Source organism: Mus musculus, chromosome 2 (genome assembly GCF_000001635.26).
Source record: "Mus musculus strain C57BL/6J chromosome 2, GRCm38.p6 C57BL/6J".
Taxonomy (NCBI): domain Eukaryota; kingdom Metazoa; phylum Chordata; class Mammalia; order Rodentia; family Muridae; genus Mus; species Mus musculus.
The window spans coordinates 60717796-60738119 of NC_000068.7; the positions used below are offsets into that span (position 1 = coordinate 60717796).

The following is a 20324-nucleotide window of genomic DNA, read 5'->3' on the forward strand; positions in this document are numbered from 1 at the left end:
TAACCCTCTCCACTTTGCCCAGAGTGCAGAGAGTGACAAGAAGAAAGACCTTTCAGGTTATTCAAGACTTTGCTTGGGAAATACATATTCATGCATCAAGAGTGAAAACCTCAAATGACTATGGGGTCTGGGTAGGCAATGTGAAGGAAGGAAGCTAGGAAGGAGGAAGTGAATGGACAGATGGATAGTGGATAAAGCTATTATTTAATAGCATCTCTAAGGTACTTTTTTCCCCCTACTCAGACTCATTCTCCACATATATTTCTCACATATGAATATCCTTTCCTTCAGTGGCTCAGAGCCTGCTAATGTGTCTCTAGCTTTCTCATTTTCAGTGGAGACTAGCATATTGTCCCCAGTTCTTCACAGTGGGTTCAGAGCCGGACAAATGGTAACCAACACCTGCTTCTAGTTCTAAAAGGTAGTTGAGGTAATCGAACATACCAGAAGGAATCAAGGGGGGACTGCATTCAATTGGAGGGCATGTGGCTAGGGGGAGGGAGCTCATGTGGACCACACTGCCTTGTTGCTGTGTAAGAATGGAGCCCAATAATGTCCTACATCTCCAATACTTTCTGCAACAGTATGTTTGCCTGTACCTCATAGGGCATGTCGAAGTTTCTCTTCCTTAGATATCTTTGGAGTCATCTTGTCTTTCCATTCCCGTAAGCTCTGGGAGGCTCATCGGTTACTACAGGAGTGTTTGTTATCTGTCTGTCCCCAGAAAGCCGGGCAGGGACTGGTTGGCCTTCATTAGGACAGACAGAGCCCTCTCTCCAGTGTCTGGTCAGACTTACATGAAGTGTCATGGTTTGTGGTGGTGGTTGTTGAAGGCAGGGGCCTCCTCAGACTTACACGTAGGCTTCAGAAAGACAGCCCTGAGATGGTCTCTGCAGTAGATTGAGAAATGGCCCCCAACCCATGCCTTTGTACACAGCAGCCTCTTTGGACTCTTCCTATCTCTACTCCTTAGTTCTGCTTTGGACCATGTGACAAAGGGATTCTAGCAGACTGGTACAAACTGGCAGGGATCTGAAAAATAAAACCGGAGGCTTGCAGCTACTGCTACAGTGTATCCATGGGGCAACGGTGGGGCAAAGGTGAAACTAAGGTTAAACTTACCTGTGAGGCCACACAGCTGAGGACACATGTCAACAGACTGCCTGTTCTCCGTGACATGAGCTCACAGGAGTCTCAGCCTGCACTGATCATCTGGGCCCAAAAGAGACCTACAAAGGAACCACACCCACTACACCTAACCCAAATTGCCAAGAATTTTGAGCAAATAAATGAGGGATGAAAGGAAAAAAAAAAACAAGATAGGACATGCTATGCCTAACAATCAAATTGCTGAGAAATCCAGTTGGAGGCCAGATTTTGCCTTCCACCATTCATCTGTTCCGCGCTGTGGTCATAGTGACTACCTAGCCACACGGTTGACCACAGTAAGCCTGTGCAAGGATAGAGGGCCAGCGAAGACTGCCAGTTTCCCCCAGTCAGCCTTTCTGCATGCCTCTGTTAAAAGGGCTAGATCACACAGCGGGAACAGTGGGAGGATGTGTGCTAGTTACAGGGCTGGAAGCTGACTTTTCCAGGTTCACCCTTCATGGACACTGGGAATTTACAGATGATCCAAGTGTACGGTCATTAAATGAGCAAGTCTGGAGGCGTAGCATGTGTGAGGTGTGAGGTGTATGCGGTGGCTGTCTCTGGTTTTTGTTTGTTTGTTTTGTTTTTTGTTTTGGTTTTGTGGTTGTTGTTGTTTGCTTTTTCCAGACAGGGTTTCTTTGTGTACCCTAGATGTCTTGGAACTTGTTCTATAGACCAGGTTACCCTTGAACTCACAGAGATCTATCTCCTTATCTCTGCCCTCTGAGAGTTGGGATTAGAGGTGTACACACACTACCACCTGTAGCATGCCGTCTCTGTGTTAATATCCCCTTGGTTTCCAAGTCTTGCAGCATTGGGCTGTACTCACAAGGCAGCAGACACCATCCCCTTCCTTGCTCCTTCCACCTTTTGACTTAACTCCTTACTCCCCAAGACATTCCCAGTTAGTCTTTTAGCTCCCCAAGTCAGTGGGATAAACAGGCCCAAACCGGTAGACCAGGGTTATAATTCCAGATCAGCTCCTAAGATGGTGGTAGGTTGGAGGCATGGAGAAAAGATGACCTGTAGTTACATGACCATGGGAGAGGAGAAGAGAAGACTCCAGCAGATGTTGGCCAATCTGCATGGATAAGACCTGGCCTGGCTGTGGCTGGAGGCTAGGACGACAAGAGGGTAAGGGAGTCTGAAACAGCCTGAGGTGTCCTGTGCAGGCAATCGGTGAAGCAATTTGATGACACAGAACCGTGAGTGGGTGAGCTTTTTTTTTTTTCCTGTTCCACAAAAGATTCATTTTAATGTCACAGTATGACATACCTGTGAACCTGCCTTAGGGGTCCCCTAAAAGGTAGGACAAAGTGAGCCAGAGAGGTCGTCGCGCGTAGGACAGAAAGTAGTTCAGAATGACTGAGTAGAAAATTAAATGCCAGCAGCCTGAAGGGCAGTCAAGGGCTTTCTCTTAGGAACTCCGACTGAAAATAGCAGTCTTGCCTGGCCTGGCTGGTCTAGCCAGCTTGGCAGAGCTAACTAGGCACTGTGGCTAGGTGTGGGTACTGTCCATGTGAGCAGTCCGGGTAGGTCCCCGGATGACCTTGGTCTATTGTTAGCACTCACAAGCAGCTGGGGCCGGTTTTCCTGGTAGCAGTAATAGCTACAGACAGCTTTGGAAGCCTAATTTGTTTTCAGTAAAGAAAAATAGTGTAGTCAAAGCACAGTGAGACCCTGAGTTTGACTCAGAGGTTCTGTGACTGTCAACATGCACCAGCTTTCTGGAAGAACTTTAAGAAATCAGTCACTTTTTTTCTAGAGTCAAATTTAAAAACCTTGAACCTCTTACGTAATCAAAATGTATGCCCCCCCCCCCCACCTCTTGGGGAACGTGTTATAGTAATTCCTGATTGCATGCCTTAGTTATTAGCATTATTTACCTTTCTGCATACCACAGTAGAAGCAAATTCAGATGCAAGGATTCAAAGCAGAAGAGGGGTTTAACCCTTAAGAACTAGACACAAAGTCAATGGCTCTTTAGGAGCCTGAAGATGGGTTTGAAACCTCAGATGAAAAATCCCTGACATCACACGATGCCCCAGTCAGCACATCTAGCTGTAAGTTTGCTTTAACGTATGGTGTCTGGGGAAAATACTGAGACATCGCAAAAATATCATTATATTTCAAATTTAAACTTTTGAGACTGCACTTCATGCTGCGAACACTAGAGGGCAGAAGTCAGAGAGAAAAGGCTACCCTGGAAGGAACTGCTCTGGGAAGCTAGGATTTGTATTTCACTATGACACACACAATTTTACTTAAGCAGACGCTAATGCTTGTAGTGTGACCAAGTGACTTCATGGTTGGAATTCAGTATTAAATTCCTATGATCTGCTGTAGCTGTCCAAAATCCACAACAGTGAGGAAAAAGCTATTGCTCTCTAAACAGAATCTATATCCTGCCCATTTTAGACACTTTGAGGGCCAATACAATATAGTTATGTCTGCGAGTCCTTAATTTTAGGGGGTACATTTCTTAGATGAATAACCTTTCACAGATATTGAATTTTTTAAAAATGCAGTATTGGTCTTACTTAGAGTTCTCACAGTGAATGGTAATGACATTAGGCTTTCCACTCACAGAAATAAAACATGCTCTCTGTAGAAGCTAGGAGTGACAGTCTTCCCATCTCCTCTTCCCCCATGATTTTCCTGTATTATCTGGACATTAAAATACCACTGTATAACCAGGAGACACTAAAGTTAACTGGTCACATTGGCATGTCAATACAAACATATATATATATATATATATATATATATATATATATATATATACACACATACATATATACACACATACATACATACATATGTACACACATATATGTATGTATATATATATACATGCATATAAACACACACATATATACCTACATATAAACATACACACATACACATATATATGCATGTGTGTGTATATATATACGTGTGTGTATATATATTCGTGTGTATATATATGTGTATATATATATATTCTCAGTTGATCAGTCATTTTGTGCCTTTTGGGAATGCCAGAAAGAACCAATGAAGTCTAGTCTCACCACCCATTTAAAAGAGAATCACAGTCACTTCAAATGGAAGCAAGTATCTTAAAATATTTTTAAAAAGACCACCTAATTCACGATTAAAGCATGATACCAAACATATTACCAAACATCAAGAGAATATAAATATATGAACTACTGTCCTTTGACTACTACACATTTCTTGAAGCAGCTGATTATAGCACGTGTGGGTCTGAGTGTAGGAAGAGAGAATAAAGCACACTGCACTAAGAAGGGGGGCTCTTTTATAAACCTGGGGGTCACACTTGTGGGTTCCCAAGTGCTGAGAAAGTTGAAATGCCATTATGGATCCCCAAAGCAGAGTTGGTCTGTAATGATCCGTGGCCAGATAGGAAACACTCAGCTCTGAAACTGGGGGTTGCATTTGTTAGCCATGCAGAAAACTTGGTCCACTTACCTCGCACGGGAGACCCTCTAATCTCAGAAAGTGCTGACATGCGTTACTGTACCCGTGAGCAAAGTCTTTGGCAGAAGTGCCATTGATCCTTGTGGTAGTGAATAGACTTAAAACATTCTGTTGTCACCATCCCTGAAAAAGCACATTCATGGGACTATTTCTTCCACCGGCATAATGAGGCATTTCATAAAGGCATGTGGGTGTACACCGCTAGGCAAAGATACTGCTGCTGAGTGACAGAGCGCCTGGCTGATTTACACAAACCCCCAAGCGCGCGCAAGCGCGCGGATGAGAATAGGTTAGCTTTAGATTGACGAGCAAATGTGGAGCCAGACTTCTGGCTGACAAATGGCAGAGCTATGCCAGCGCATTCGCTCCTCTGGAGGGAGACCAAAAGTGAAACAGGATCAAGTTCACTCTGAAAGGACATCCAAACCTAGTGGATGGCTGGGTTGGTAAAATATATATAGACACGAACCCCCCAAAATAGAATTTCGAGAGTTCATAGTTGAGCACATACCCAGGCCAGTGACAATACTTGCAGAGAATCCCTGGACCCTGTGTGTATTTATATTGACATTCCTTCAGAAGGGCCCTGCTGTTTTCAAGATAAATCTATTTTATTGGCAGCTTAGGTTTAAACTCACTACTCTCTAAAAATGGCCTGTTTGGGAAAACCAGAGACTGAAAATAACAACTGATGAGACTAGTGTTCAAAATGGTGCCAAGCAGTAACTGGGCCAGATTGGATTAGGTTTATTTTGGCCAGGCACAGCTGAGAACAGAAATGTCCAAACAGCGTTTGTCAAGAAGAGTGAATTATTATGACCACTCTTTCTAGGCTAAAGTTGAAAGTTCAGGTCTCTAAGAAGGTGGTGTGACTTTAGTGATCAACACTATTTCTGAGCTCCTGCGGCATGCCGAGAGCTTCACCTAGCACTTGGTATGCACTGGCCCATTTATTTCCATCCTAAAGCCATGGGGTAGAGCATATAGTCCTTGCTTTATAGATGAACCTGCTGTTCAGAGAAGTCAGTTGAGCTGTCCAGAGCTACACAGCCCCTGAGATTCAGGATTTAAAATTTCTGGCTCCAAAGCCCTTTGAGTCATGCTACATTGCTGCTTGAACACGCAGTGGGCATACTGATACGGTTTAGCAGCTTGCAACTGCTGTAGGGTTTGAGGAATGTTGGAGCAAGAACAGAGAAAGCTGAGAGACCCAGGTTTGAATCCAGACTCCACTGGCTGTGGGATTTTAGAAAAACTGCTAGCATCTGAGCTTATCCATCAGAAGTGTGTGTGTGGGGGGGGGGGGGGAGGGGGTGGAGGTGGGGGTAGGAGGGTAGGGTATAAGTGTGATGAAACTTCCAAACCACCTTTCATATCTCTCTTGATTCCAGGAGCCTTCCTTAATGGGCTGTTAATTTCCTGTAATGGAAGCACATATTTGTCCTTTTAAATGAACTCAGATGTGAGAAAACATTTCCATTTGAAATTCAAAACCTGACTCCAGTTTTGTCACAGGAGTTCCTCTTCTCTATTAAGCTCCTTTCCTGGGTGGCCTCCCCTGACCTTCCTTCTTCCTGGTGAAAGACTCCACCTCACAGTGCATGAGGTTCCACATATAAGTCAGCCATAGGATGTGCTGAAACGGAAGAAAAATTACCTGTGGAGGTTAATCATCACTGTCATTTTGACTGGAATTAGAATTACCCAGGAGAGACACTTCTGGGCATGTTCGTGTGGGTATTTCCAGAGAGGTTTAATGGAGGGAAGAAAATCCACTCTGAATGTAGGTAGTACCATTCCATGCTCTGGAGTTCTGAGCTGACAAAAGAGACAAGACATAAGCATCAGCATCCGTCTGGTCCCACTTCCCGATTGTGCTTAGAATGTGACCAGATTTCTCCACTCCTGCTGCCTAACCTTCCAACTGTGATGGTCTGTACCCCCAGACTGTATACCAAAGTCAACTCTCTCTCCCTTGCTTTTGACACAGAGACAAGAAAAGTAACTACCCCCTATGGTGCTTCACAATATTACCAACAAAGCAAACCACTAGATTTGGCTTTCATATGAAGATACTGCTGCTACTTCTGAGGGAGTTAAAAGACCACGTGTGCATGTGTTCTGCTCATTTTGTAGGTTTCTTTTCACTTTTGCTAACTAATGAATGCTCTTTATTTGTTGCAGCCACCTTTTTGTCTAGACTTCAATGTTCCGTGCAGATGGGATGAACTTTCCCATCTGAATATGGCCATCTCTTCTCAGTGTACCAACTCCATCCGTAGTCATTCCTGCATCCCCAGTATCCCTACCTCCAGCTCAGTTGACAGAAACATAGACATAGGCTCTCCTACCAGGACACAGGTCACTGCTGCTCAGCATTCTTGAGGCTTAAGTAACAGGAACCATGCTGTTTGGGGAGGAGGGGGTGTGTGCAATGACTGAATGCTCCTTTGATGGTGGCCTCATGACACTCACTGACTAAATCCAAGCATTTGCTATTTGAGCAGATGCCAAATGCTCTAGCCTGGATATCTATGAACTTACAGAGAGCTGGATGCCAAAATAAGATAAAAGCACCCAGGACAATGTCTCCATACCATTTTTTCAGGGATAGGCGAGGAAGAGCTTTGATTAATTGGAAGGCTATTTAAGAAACATATTTGCCTAGGAATTTCATAAATTCATTCTTTTTAATAGCTCAGTAGTACTCCATTGTGTAAATTACCACATTTTCTGTATCTATTCCTCTGTTGAGGGGCATCTGGGTTCTTTCCAGCTTCTGGCTATTATAAATAAGGCTGCTATGAATATAGTGGAGCATGTGTCCTTCTTACCAGTTGGAACATCTTCTGGATATATGCCCAGGAGAGGTATTGCAGGATCCTCCTGTAGTACTATGTCCAATTTTCTGAGAAACTGCCAGACTGATTTCCAGAGTGGTTGTACAAGCTTGCAATCCCACCAACAATGGAGGAGTGTTCCTCTTTCTCCACATCCTCGCCAGCATCTGCTGTCACCTGAATTTTTGATCTTAGCCATTCTGACTGGTATGAGGTAGAATCTCAGGGTTGTTTTGATTTGCATTTCCCTGATGATTAAGGATGTTGAACATTTTTTCAGGTGCTTCTCAGCCATTTGGTATTCCTCAGGTGAGAATTCTTTGTTTAGCTCTGAGCCCCATTTTTTTAATGGGGTTACTTGATTTTCTGGAGTCCACCTTCTTGAGTTCTTTATATATATTGAATATTAGTCCCCTATCTGATTTAGGATAGGTAAAGATCCTTTTCCAATCTGTTGGTGGTCTTTTTGTCTTATTGACAGTGTCTTTTGCCTTGCAGAGGCTGTGCAACTTTATGAGGTCCCATTTGTCGATTCTCGATCTTACAGCACAAGCTATTGCTGGTCTATTCAGGAATTTTCCCCCTGTACCTATATCTTCAAGGCTTTTCCCTACTTTCTCCTCTATAAGTTTCAGTGTCTCTGGTTTTATGTGGAGTTCCTTAATCCACTTAGATTTGACCTTAGTACAAGGAGATAGAAATGGATCAATTTGCATTCTTCTATGTGATAACTGCCAGTTGTGCCAGCACCATTTGTTGAAAATGCTGTCTTTTTTCCACTGGATGGTTTTAGCTCCCTTGTCAAAGATCAAGTGACCATAGGTGTGTGGGTTCATCTCTGGGTCTTCAATTCTATTCCATTGGTCTACTTGTCTGTTGCTATACCAGTACCATGCAGTTTATATCACAATTGCTCTGTAGTACAGCTTTAGGTCAGGCATGGTGATTCCACCAGAGGTTCTTTTATCCTTGAGGAGAGTTTTTGCTATCCTAGGTTTTTTGTTATTCCAGATGAATCTGCCAATTGCCCTTTCTAATTCGTTGAAGAATTGAGTTGGAATTTTGATGGGAATTGCATTGAATCTGTAGATTGCTTTTGGCAAGATAGCCATTTTTACTATATTGATCCTGCCAATCCATGAGCATGGGAGATCTTTCCATCTTCTGAGATCTTCTTTAATTTCTTTCTTCAGAGACTTGAAGTTCTTATCATACAGATCTTTCACTTCCTTAGTTAGAGTCACGCCGAGATATTTTATATTATTTGTGACTATTGAGAAGGGTGTTGTTTCCCTAATTTCTTTCTCAGCCTGTTTATTCTTTGTGTAGAGAAAGGCCATTGACTTGTTTGAGTTAATTTTATATCCAGCTACTTCATTGAAGCTGTTTATCAGGCTTAGGAGTTCTCTGGTGGAATTTTTAGGGTCATTTATATATACTATCATATCATCTGCAAAAAGTGATATTTTGAGCAGCCTTGTCTAGTCCCTGATTTTAGTGGGATTGCTTCCAGATTCTCACCATTTACTTTGATGTTGGCTACTGGTTTGCTGTAGATTGCTTTTATCATGTTTAGGTATGGGCCTTGATTTCCTGATCTTTCCAAGACTTTTATCATGAATGGGTGTTGGATTTTGTCAAATGCTTTCTCCGCATCTAAGGAGATGATCATGTGGTTTTTGTCTTTGAGTTTGTTTATATACTGGATTACATTGATGGATTTCCGTATATCGAACCATCCCTGCATCCCTGGGATAAAACCTACTTGGTCAGGATGGATGATTGTTTTGATGTGTTCTTGGATTCAGTTAGCGAGAACTTTATTGAGGATTTTTGCATCGATATTCATAAGGGAAATTGGTCTGACCTGGAGGGCATCATCCTGAGTGAGGTAACCCAATCACAAAGGAACTCACACAATATGTACTCACTGATAAGTGGATATTAGCCCCAAACCTAGGATACCCAAGACATAAGATACAATTTGCTAAATGCATGAAACTCAAGAAGAACGAAGACCAAAGTGTGGACACTGCCCCGTCTTAGAATTGGCAACAAAACACCCATGAAAGGAGTTACAGAGACAAAGTTTGGAGCTGTGATGAAAGGATGGACCATCTAGAGACTGCCATATCCGGGGATCCATCCCATAATCAGCTTCCAAACACTGACACCATTGCATACACTAGCAAGATTTTGCTGAAATGACCCAGGTAGAGCTGTCTCTTGTGAGACTATGCCGGGGCCTAGCAAACACAGAAGTGGATGCTCACAGTCAGCTATTAGATGGATCACAGGGCCCTCAATGGAGGAGCTAGAGAAAGTACCCAAGGAGCTAAAGGGATCTGCAATCCTATAGGTGGAACAACAATATGAACTAACCAGTACCCCCCCGGATCTCGTGTCTCTAGCTGCATATGAATCAGATGATGGCCTAGTTGGCTATCAGTGGAAAGAGAGGCCCATTGGTCGTGCAAACTGTATATGCCTCAGTACAGGCGAACGCCAGGGCCAAGAAGTAGGAGTGTGTGGGTGGGGGAGTGTGTGGGGAACTTTTGGGATAGCATTGGAAATGTAAATAAAATAAATGCCCAATAAAAAATGAAAAAAAGGAAATATATTTAGCTAAGGTATGATACTTCAAAATCCAGTACTTCCAAGAATCCTATACAAGGTATCTTATAACAGCTACTGTTGAAAAGTTATCTTCTATTTCTTTCCAATACTTTTTAAAGTAGTCTTGTTATTACAAAATGGGATCCACATCTAATATTACAAGAGTTTAACTTAAGCATCATCCCACTAGGGATATGGAGTAGGAAGCTCAAACACTCGTTTTCTAGACGTGCCAGTTCTCTATTGCTATTTTTTAAATTTCTGATAGCAAACTTTTATATGTGGAGCTATTGGATCAAAGGAGACATAATCTGTCTCACTGCTACCAATATTCATTGGGATTGATTTCCTAAGTAGTTCCTCCATACTGTTCCCCCAGTCATTGTTAGATAAGGTTATCTTTACCATCTCCATTTTTATTACCAGGCACAATGTGTGTGTGTGTGTGTGTGTGTGTGTGTGTGTGTGTGTGCATGTTTACACACACACACACTTTATTTTTTAACTGATGAAACAAAGTTCTTTTAAGAAATCTCCCACATTCAACATCTGCTTTCTCCTGAGGGCACATAATAGCCTTAAGAGCTGGAACATGCTTTAAATTAGAAGGATAGTTTGAACATCAATTTTTTTTTTGAATTCTTAATACTATATGATGGCAAAGCCAATAGTTTAGAGATGACTCGATACCACGTTTCCCAAGTCCATATAACTATTGTCAGAAAGGAACTTGGTCTGACTTCTTTTGAACCCAGGCATATTGTGTTCCAGGGAAAACATAGCAGCCCCTTAAGTAACAGCATGGAGCCAGTCTAATGAGCCTTTCAAGACAGGCTCAGAGAGATGCGGGCGTGAATGGAGTAAGGGTGGAAGAGACAAGCAACTCTAGAGATGAGAATGTCCAAATGGGATTGTTTCCTTGAAAACCAAACACTTTACCCAAAAGAATAAAACAGTTTTGATTATTCTACTCATGCCTTTACATTCTTCTATATTCTTTATGCACCTTTAAAAGGCTGGGTTTTTGTTTTGTTTTGTTTTTAGGTACGTTATTGAATAGTGCCCAAGAGTTGGAGTGTTTTAGCTAGACTCAGATGCACATGAGTAAGTCTAGTTGGAAGTTGTTCGTGCATATCGGAAAGCAGACTACGGCCTTTTGACTTTAGCTTATTAAACACAAGGAAATTCATCGTTAAAATTCCACTCTCAGCTCTTCAGCCAAGATGGAAATGGCCCCAGCCATAAAACATGACAGACATGCCTCAAGTCCCAGGAACCTGTTGGAATTGCCAAGGGTGCAGTTCAAGTCACGATAAATCAAGACGTCACCTTTATTTCTCAAAGCGAGAGCTTGGTTAAAAGTGTATGTGTGTCATCCTTAAGTGGGAAGAGGCAGAGACAGACTTTGCCACGAGCTGAAGCAGGGGACTGAGGAAAGGATAAACACCCAGGGGTGCTGGATGCTCCTCTGCACTTTGAAAATGCTCTTGGGAGAATGACTTGGCTGCTCCCTTATTTGCTGGCATGAAAAGGGGTAAACCTAGTTTGGAACCCACAGTCCTGAAAAAAGGCAAGATCTGCTCACAACCCCCTCACAGTGTGGATGTGGTACAGAGGATATGGCACTTGCGTTCACCCAGAGACTTTTAGTGCTTTGATGGTCTTCTTTGAGCTGAGCAGGGGGTTGAAAAGCAGGATTTATTCAACGCCCGCCCTGATGGATAGTCAAAAAAGCAAACAAACAGCAAAGTGGTAACAATGAGCAGGTATTTAATTTACAAAGATATGGTTCAGGAAGTGACTTGCTGATATCAGTTTCTTCTTGCTAATTGCAGAGAAGGCTAGTTTCCTTCTTCAAGGGTTCTGTCATCTGGAGGCTTGTACAGGGATATGAAACTACTTTGGTACCAACAATGGTGGTTTAGACTTTGCTCGCCTTCGAGGGGAATATCTAGAGGGTGCAAGATACCTTCCTGGTGGTGCCACATCTCCACAGGTCCCTCGATTTACAGCCAGATTTTAATTTTAATCAGTGAGAAATCCTGAAAATGCGCGGCAACTTGGAAGCAGCTTCCACTTTCAGAACCCTGTAACGAGATTCCTGCTCCAGGAATGTATTTTCATAGCCATTTGCTTGAAAATCCAGGCAATAAATAAGTATCCAGTTCACAGCTCTGCCTGAGGCTGAGCTCTTGTTTTGCTGGCGGCATCAGAGAAAGGGCATGCTGAGGGATCCCAGCTCCAGGCTGGTCCCCTGTCTAGTCTGCATGGCTCTTCTCTGCCTGCAATGTTTCCTGTCAACTCCAAGCTCTGCATGCTGTGATAACATTCATTTCCAGGGTTCCTGCCGAAAGTGACACTCAGGAATGCCTTTGAGATGCAAGCTGAGTTGGACAAGATTACTGTCACACCCAGCCTGCCCTGGCCTGAGCCCAGAAATGGGGAGGGGCTGGCCCTCATTTTGACCCCTGTTGTTTTTGGAAGGCTTTTTTTTTTTTGTACTAGTGGGTGGTCCCTTAGGTCTCCAACTACAGTCCGAATATTTCTAAAATGTTCTGAGAGGTGGCAGTCAACCAAATGTACACACTCCTGACTCTGGCAAGGCTCTTGGCCCTCATTTTCCTTATTTTGTTTTCTTTGAAGTCAAACTGAACACAGAATAATTTGTGAAGGCCTAAAATTTGGATGTCCATAGACATTTCCTTCCTTCCTTCCTTCCTTCCTTCCTTCCTTCCTTCCTTCCTTCCTTCCTTCCTTCCTTCTTCCTTCCTTCCTTCCTTCCTTCCTTCCTTCCTTCCTTCCTTCCTTCCTTCCTTCGCTACAAACCCTGTGGTTTCTAAGCTTTATTAGCACATCACGGTAGCCGAAGATTTTAAGCAGGTATTTACAGCACATAAGTCATATGTGTAGGCCACTAAACCAATACATTGTGATAATTAAACAGAACAACTTAAAGATGGAACATGAAATAATATTGTTCCATATTTTCCCCATCCTCGCCTCTATTGTCTTATTAAGGTTGCATACTGACTTTATATCGATATGGGCTGAATTTAATGTGTGTCATTTGATGAGAAAGGCTTAGCATTTTGTGATCTAAGTCACCTGTGGGTTAAGTTCCGTTTATTTTTACACCTGGGTTTGGTGCCTCTTTTAGCTAGAAAGGTGTGCTACGGAGAAAACACAGGAGAGACAGACACACAGTCCGTACTAAATCATCATTGCTGTGCTCCCGAGAAAACACAGGGGGGCACCGTCTGCACTGAGTCACCCTTTGCGGTTCCCCTGGTCTCATCTACCAGCTGAACAGAGAGAGGTTCTATTCAAAAGTCCCCAATAAATTTCCATCTGCCTCAGTGTCAACTAAATGCTGTAATAATCTAAAGAAAACCTGTTGCTGCCCATGTGTCAAGCTGATGTGCCATTTTCCCCTCACTTATAAGTAATGACAGAAAGGTGATTCGAAGTCCCATGGAAGGCCTCTGACGTTAGATCCTTAGAACATTTTCCTCCCACTCCCTCCTCACCTCGCTTCTCATCCAGAGCCAATCCCCTTCTGTCTCTCAAAAACAAACAGTCACTGGGCATTCCCCGTGCACACCTTCAATCCTAGCACACAGGAGGCCAGCCTGGTCTACAAAGTGAATTCCAGGACAGCCAGAGCTACACAGCAAAACCCTGTGTTGGAAACAACAACAACAACAACAAAGAAAACAAACAGGCTTCTGAGGGAGAGAAATAAAATAAAAAGAGAAATAACTAACTATTGCAGTTGAACGAGACAAACAGAAGAAGGAAGAGAGCCCTAGAGAAGGCACGAGAGTCAGAGACCACTTGTTTGCACACTAACAACTCTAAACTGGAAGACATAATATAAACCCAGAAGACCTGATACAGACCCATGCAGACCCTGCACTTGCTGCTTCAGTCCCTGTGTGAGTTCATGTGAGCTTTGCTCATGCTGACTTAGAGGGCCTTGTTTTCTTGGTGTCTTCCACTCCCTCTGGCTCTTGCTCTCTTCCCACTCTCCCTTGCCACCTCTACCCTCCCCACCTCCTCCACAGGTTCCCTGGGCCCCTAGGGGAGGAACTTGATAGAGGAATCTCATTTAGTGTTTTTCTCTTTGCGTAACATCTAGCTGTGGGTCAGTTCCCATCAACTGTGGGAGGAAACGTCTCTGATGGTGGCTGAAGACACTGATCTATGATTATGAAAGAACACCATTAGGTGTCATCTCATTGCTATGTGTTTTTATTTTTGTTTTTGTTTTTTTTAAGACCAGTAGAATTTGGTTTTGCCCCTGGTCTCTGAGCTAGCTAGTCTCAGGTTCTTGGTCACCCAAGCACTGTTGGCTATGGGTTCCATCTTATAGAGTGGGTCTTAAGTCCAATCAGACACTGGCTGGTTAGTTCACACAACTTTTGTGCCACCACTGCCCTGGCATATCTGGCAGCTGGAACAACACTGTCAATCAAAGGGTTTGTGCTTGACTTGGCTTTTGAATTCTTCTTTCAGTGTTTACATTTTTCTTTTGGTAGCCTGGCTGAGCACCTTCCTGCTCCAAAGACACTAGAACACAGAGGTGAAGGCTCTATGTAGACACCAGCTCAACATCTTCATGTTCAATGAGCTGTGTAGGTGTTGTCTTTAGCAATGAGAACTTGCCATCATTTTGTGGAGGGCAACTTACAGTCTTGGCAACAGCCTGGGTTCTTTGGGGATTTCCATGAAACAAACCTCTTTGGCAAACAAGTCAATTAGATAGAATCCCACTCTGGTATTAGAAGCTTCGTTTGATGACAAGAAATGGCCAGTTGGGGCTTGGTCTCCCCATTATTGGGTGATTTCACTTAGATCTCCTTCGTATACATATATATTTTAGGAAATTTCTACTGTATTAGATTTCCATACTACCCCTGAAATGGCCCTTATTTTTAGCTGTTTCTCCTCATATTCCTCCTTCATCCCTCTCTCCCTTCCCCCTCCCCACTTGCTATTCCTGTTGCAGCCCCTTCATCCATCCATAACTATTCCATTTCCCTTTCCTAATGAGATCTATGTGGTTCTATGGATCCACAAAGCTAATATCTACATATAAACAAATACATACCATATTTGTCTTTCTGGTCCTGGGTTACCTCACTCAGGACCATTTTATATCTAGTTCCACCCATTTACCCAAGATTTCATGATTCAGTATTTTTTAACAGTTGAGTAAAGCTTCATTATGTAAATCAACTACAGCTTTTAAAAAAATTATTTATTGTCTGCTGTGGGACATCTAGGCTGTTTCTAGTAATCTGGCTATCATGATAGCAGCAATGACCATGGCTGAGCAAGTGTCTCTGTAGGAGAATAAACATCCTTTGGGGATGAGTGGTATTGTTGGATCCAGAAGTAGATCAGTTCCCATTTTTTTGAAGAACTGCCACACTGATTTCGTTAGTGGCTGTCCAAGTTTGGATTCCCACCAGCAATGGATGAGTGAGTGCTCTTACTCCACATCCTGAAGGATGTAAGATGAAATCTCAATACAGTTTTCATTTGCATTTCCCCAATGGCTAACAATGTTAAACATTTTAAAAGTGTTTCTCAGCCATTTGAATGTCCTCTTTTGAGAATTTTATGTTTAGATCTGTATCCCATTTTTAATTGGGTTATTTGACTTTTTGATGTCTAGGTGTTTTGTTTTGTTTTAAGATTTATTTATTTATTTATATGAGTACAGCATCACTGTCTTCAGACACACCAGAAGAGGGCATCAGATATCATTACAAATGGCTGTGAATCACCATGTGGGTGTTGGGAATTGAACTCAGGACCTCTGAAAGAGCAGTCAGTGCTCTTAATCGCTGAGCCATCTCTCCTGCCCCTTGACATCTAGTTTTTTGATTTCTTTATATAGCTTAGATATTAGCCGTCAGTAGTTGGTAAACTATTTTTCTATTCTATAGGCTGCTTCTTTGTCTAAATGAAGGTGTTCTTTGCTTTACAGAAATTTCTCAGTTTCATGAGGTCCCATTTATTAATTTTTGTGCTAATGATGTTCTGTTCCAAAAGCCTTTTCCTATACCAACGAGTTCAAGGCTATTCCCTACTTTCTTTTTTTATCTGGTTCAGTGTATCTGGTTTTATGTTGAAGTCTTTGATCCATTTGGAGTTGAGTTTTGTGTAAATTGATAAGTATGGATTTATTTGGATTCTTCTACATGTAGACATCTAGTTTAACCAACACAATTTGTTGAAAATGCTGTCTATTCTCCAGTCTGTTTCTGGCTTCTTTACAAAAATAAATCAGGTATCCACAGGTGTGTGGATTTATATCTGGGTCTTTAGTTAAATTCCATTGATTAATGTTTTGGTATTGTGCAATACCATCAAATACTAGTTTTTATTAGTATAGCTCTGGAGTACAGTTTGATTCCATTACAGATGGTTGTGAGCCACCATGCAGTTGTTGGGAATTGAACTCAGGACCTTTGGCAGAACAGTTAGTGCTCTTAACCACTGAGCCATCTCTCTAGACCCTGAAGTACGATTTGAAATCAGGTAGAGTGCATCTTCTCACAGTTCTTCCACTTTTTAGGATTGTTTTAGCTAACTTTGAATTTTTGTGTTCACATAAAGCAGAAAATTGTCCTTTCAAGATCTGTGAAGAATTATGTTGGAATTTTGATAACAATTGCATTGAATCTGTCTATTACTTTTGGTAGGATGGCCATGTTTATTGTATTAATCCTACTGATCCATGAACATGGGAGATTTTTCTGATTTTTAAAAAACATCTTTCTTCAATGTCTAGAAGTTTCTATCAAATAGGTCTTTCACTTGCTCCATTAGCGCTACCAAAAGACATTTGATATTATTTGAGGCTACTGTGAAAGGTGTCGTTTCCTTGATTTCTTCCCAGTCCATTTGTCATTTGTATATAAGAGGGCTACTGACTTTTGTGAGTTAACTTTGTATCCAACTACTTTGTTGAAAGTGTTCATCAGCTCTAGGAGATTTTAACTTTTAGGGTCAGTTATGTACACTATCATATCATTTGCAAATAGCAATACTTTGACATCTTCTTTTCCAATTTGTATCCCCTTGATCTTCTTCAGTTGTCCTATTGCTCTAGCTAAGACCTCAAGTACTATATTGAATGGATGTGGAAAGAGTGGGCAACCTTGTCGTGTTCCTGATTTTGGTGGAATTGTTTTGAGTTTCTCTCCATTTAAGTAGATGCTGGCTATGGACTTTCTGTAAATGAACTTTTATATGTTTAGGTATGCCCCCTGTGTTCCTAATCTTTCCAAGATTTTTATTATGAAGGGGTGTTGAATTTATGTCAAAGGTCTTTTCTGCATCTAATGAGGTGATCATGTGTTGTTTTTCAGTTTGTTTATATTGTGGATTGCATTTATTGACTCATATATGTTGAAACATCACTACGTGTCTGGGATGAAGCTTACTTAATCATGGTCAATGATCTTTTTGATATGCTTTTGGATTCACTTTGCAAATATTTTATTGAGTACTTTTGCATCCATGTTCAAAGGAAAAATGGCTTGTAAATTTTTCTTTGTTGGATCTGTATGTGGTTTGAATATCAGGCTGACTGTGGCTTCATATAATAAATTGGGCAATGTTCTCTTTGTATATTGCAGAGTAATTTGAGTAGTATTAATGCTAACTCTTCTTTGAAAGTCTGGTCGAATTCTGTGCTAAAACTATCTGGCCCTGTTGGGTTTTTGTTTTTTATTCTTTCTATTTATTTATTTATTTGGTTGGAAGATTTTTGATAACTGCTTCTATTTCAATTTTGTTTGTTTTATTTCAAGTCTGTTTGAATTGCTTAGCTAATCTTGATTTAAATTTGGTAAATGGTATGTATTGAGAAAATTATCTATTTCTTTTACATTTTCCAATTTGGTGGGGTACATACTTATAAATTATGTCCTTATGATTCTCTGGATTTCCTTGGTATCTGTTGATATGTCCCCTTTTCATTTAATCTTATTAATTTGGATATTTTTCTCTTTGTATTTTAGTTAATTTGGATAAGGGTTTGCCAATTTAATTGATTTTCTCAAAGAACAAGCTCTTTGTTTCATTATGTGTATGTTCTTTTTTGCATGTTTGTTTCTATTTTTTCTAATTTTATTGACTTAAGCCCTGAGTTTATTTACTCCTTTTAGGTGTGACATCTTCTTTTTGTTCTAGAGCTTTTAACTGTGATGCTAAGTTACTGTTATGCTAAGGCTCCATTTTTTGTTTGTTTGTTTGTTTAAATGTAGGCTCTTAGTGCTGTGAACTTGCCTAATAGTACTGTCTTTATCGTATCCCATATGTTTAGATAGGTTGTGTATTAAAAGTTGTAAGGGAAAAGGAGCAAGTAACCTATAAAGGCAGACCTATTAGAATAACACCTAACTTCTTAATAGAATCTCCAAAAGCTAGAAGGGCTTAGACAGTTGTCATGGCGTCTTTTCACAGCAACAGAAAGCCTGAAGAAAAAAAAAAGGGGGGTTTTCTTTGCTCTATACATTTAGTGTTTTGATTATTATATGCTGAGGGGATGTGCTTTTCTGGTCCAATCTATTTGGTGTTCTGTGTGCCTCTTGTACCTTGATAGGCATCTCCTTCTTTAGTTTAGGAAATTTTTCTTGTAAGATTTTATTGAAAACATTTTTTTTTGTGACTTTGGCCTGAGTTTTTCTCCTTTATCTATTGCTAATATTATTCAATTTGGTCTTTTCATAGTATATCAGATTTCCTGAATGTTGTGTGCTCGTATTTTTTTTTAAGGTTTAACAGAGTTTTCTTTGACTCAGGTGTCCATTTCTTCTGTTGTCTTCAGTGCCTGAGCTTCTTTCTCCCATCTCCTGTATTCTGTTGGTGAGGCTTGCCTCTGAGGTTTCTGTGCAAGTTCCTACATTTCTCATTCCCAGATTTCCCTCAGTCTGGGGTTTCTCTATTGATTCTATTTCCACTTTCATGTTTTGAACTGTTGTATTCATTCCCTTCCACTCTTTGTATTTTCGTAGATTAAGGAATTTATTAATTTCCACTGTAAAGACTTTGATCATATTCATAAAGGTTATTTTAAGGTCTCTCTCTCTCTCTGTGTGTGTGTGTGTATGTGTGTGTGTGTGTGTGTGTGTGTGTGCGCGCGCGTGCGCGCGCGTGCTTTAGCTATATTGGAATATTTTGGACCTGCTGTGATAAGGTTCCTGGGCTCTAGAGGAGACACATTATATTGGCTGCTACTGACAGTGTTTTCACAAGGCAGTTTGGGTGTCTGAAATTGGGACGATTGCATTTCTCGGTGCTGATATCTGGTCTTGACTTTATTGGGTGGATAGTTTGTTCCTTGGTTTCTGTTACACAATCTGATTCTTAAGAAAGTGTGGTAGCTGTGTGTTGCCTCATAGGAAATTCTGCTGGATTCTGGTAGGTTTACCCACTGAGGGTCCAGGTAAAATGTGTTTCTGGGTATTGGGAGTGAACACTAAGGAATTAGGGAGTCTGGTGAGACCACAGGATGGAGGAAAGCAGGGTGGACCATCAGGGCCTGCTTGTCCCCTAGGAATGTGGGCAGAATTTGGGTAAGAGAGGTTCACAACAGGCCTGCTATGGAGCTGGGGATGAGATCAGTGAATTAGACTTCAAGGCATGGAGGGAATGGTGAAGATCTGTAGTTAGCCTGTTTGCTTCCCTGGTCTTCTGGAGTTGGAGGCTGCTGGGATAAAGCAATGAGTGGGAGAGAGAAGTTAGAAGGGAAAGATCTGTGTGATCCACTGCAGATCGAGGCAGGATGTTGGAAGAGACAGCAGAGCTGGGAGCAAAGCTGGAGGATTGGGTCTGGAGTCGAAGGAGAGGCAGTAAAGATCAGCAGTCGGCCTCCTTGCTTCCCTGGCAGGAGGCAAGTCTTTTGAATATGGGTGTTCTTATTTAGACATGAAATATTTTCTAAAAATGGTTCAAGTATTAAAGGCTTGGCTGCTGATGCAAGCAGTAGGCAGAGAGCTTTGCCTGCCCCAGTGGATCAATCTATCAGCAAATTCAAACTTGAATAAACTATTAGGAGATGGCAGACCCTGGAAAATGCAGGCTGGGTTCAGAAAGCTCCCTGGAGATGTCTCTGGGCTTCACCTTGCCCTGGCTCCTTCTTATTTATTACTGCTTCTCTCTGCCTTTTGCATAACATAAGATTCTTCAGTTTTATCTTGGGTCAGTAACAATAGCACTAAA

At 41.6% G+C, this 20324-nt stretch overlaps 1 protein-coding gene across 1 annotated transcript in view; it reads right to left on the reverse strand.

Annotated features, from left to right (window-relative positions):
- The window catches only part of Itgb6 (integrin beta 6), a 124312-nt gene extending 119504 nt beyond the window's left edge, over nucleotides 1-4808 (reverse strand). The window contains exon 1 of the mRNA NM_001159564.1: nucleotides 4621-4808. The gene's annotated coding sequence lies outside the window, so the exon portion shown is untranslated. The remainder of the gene's footprint in view (nucleotides 1-4620) is intronic.
- Between the last annotated feature and the right edge of the window lie 15516 nt (nucleotides 4809-20324).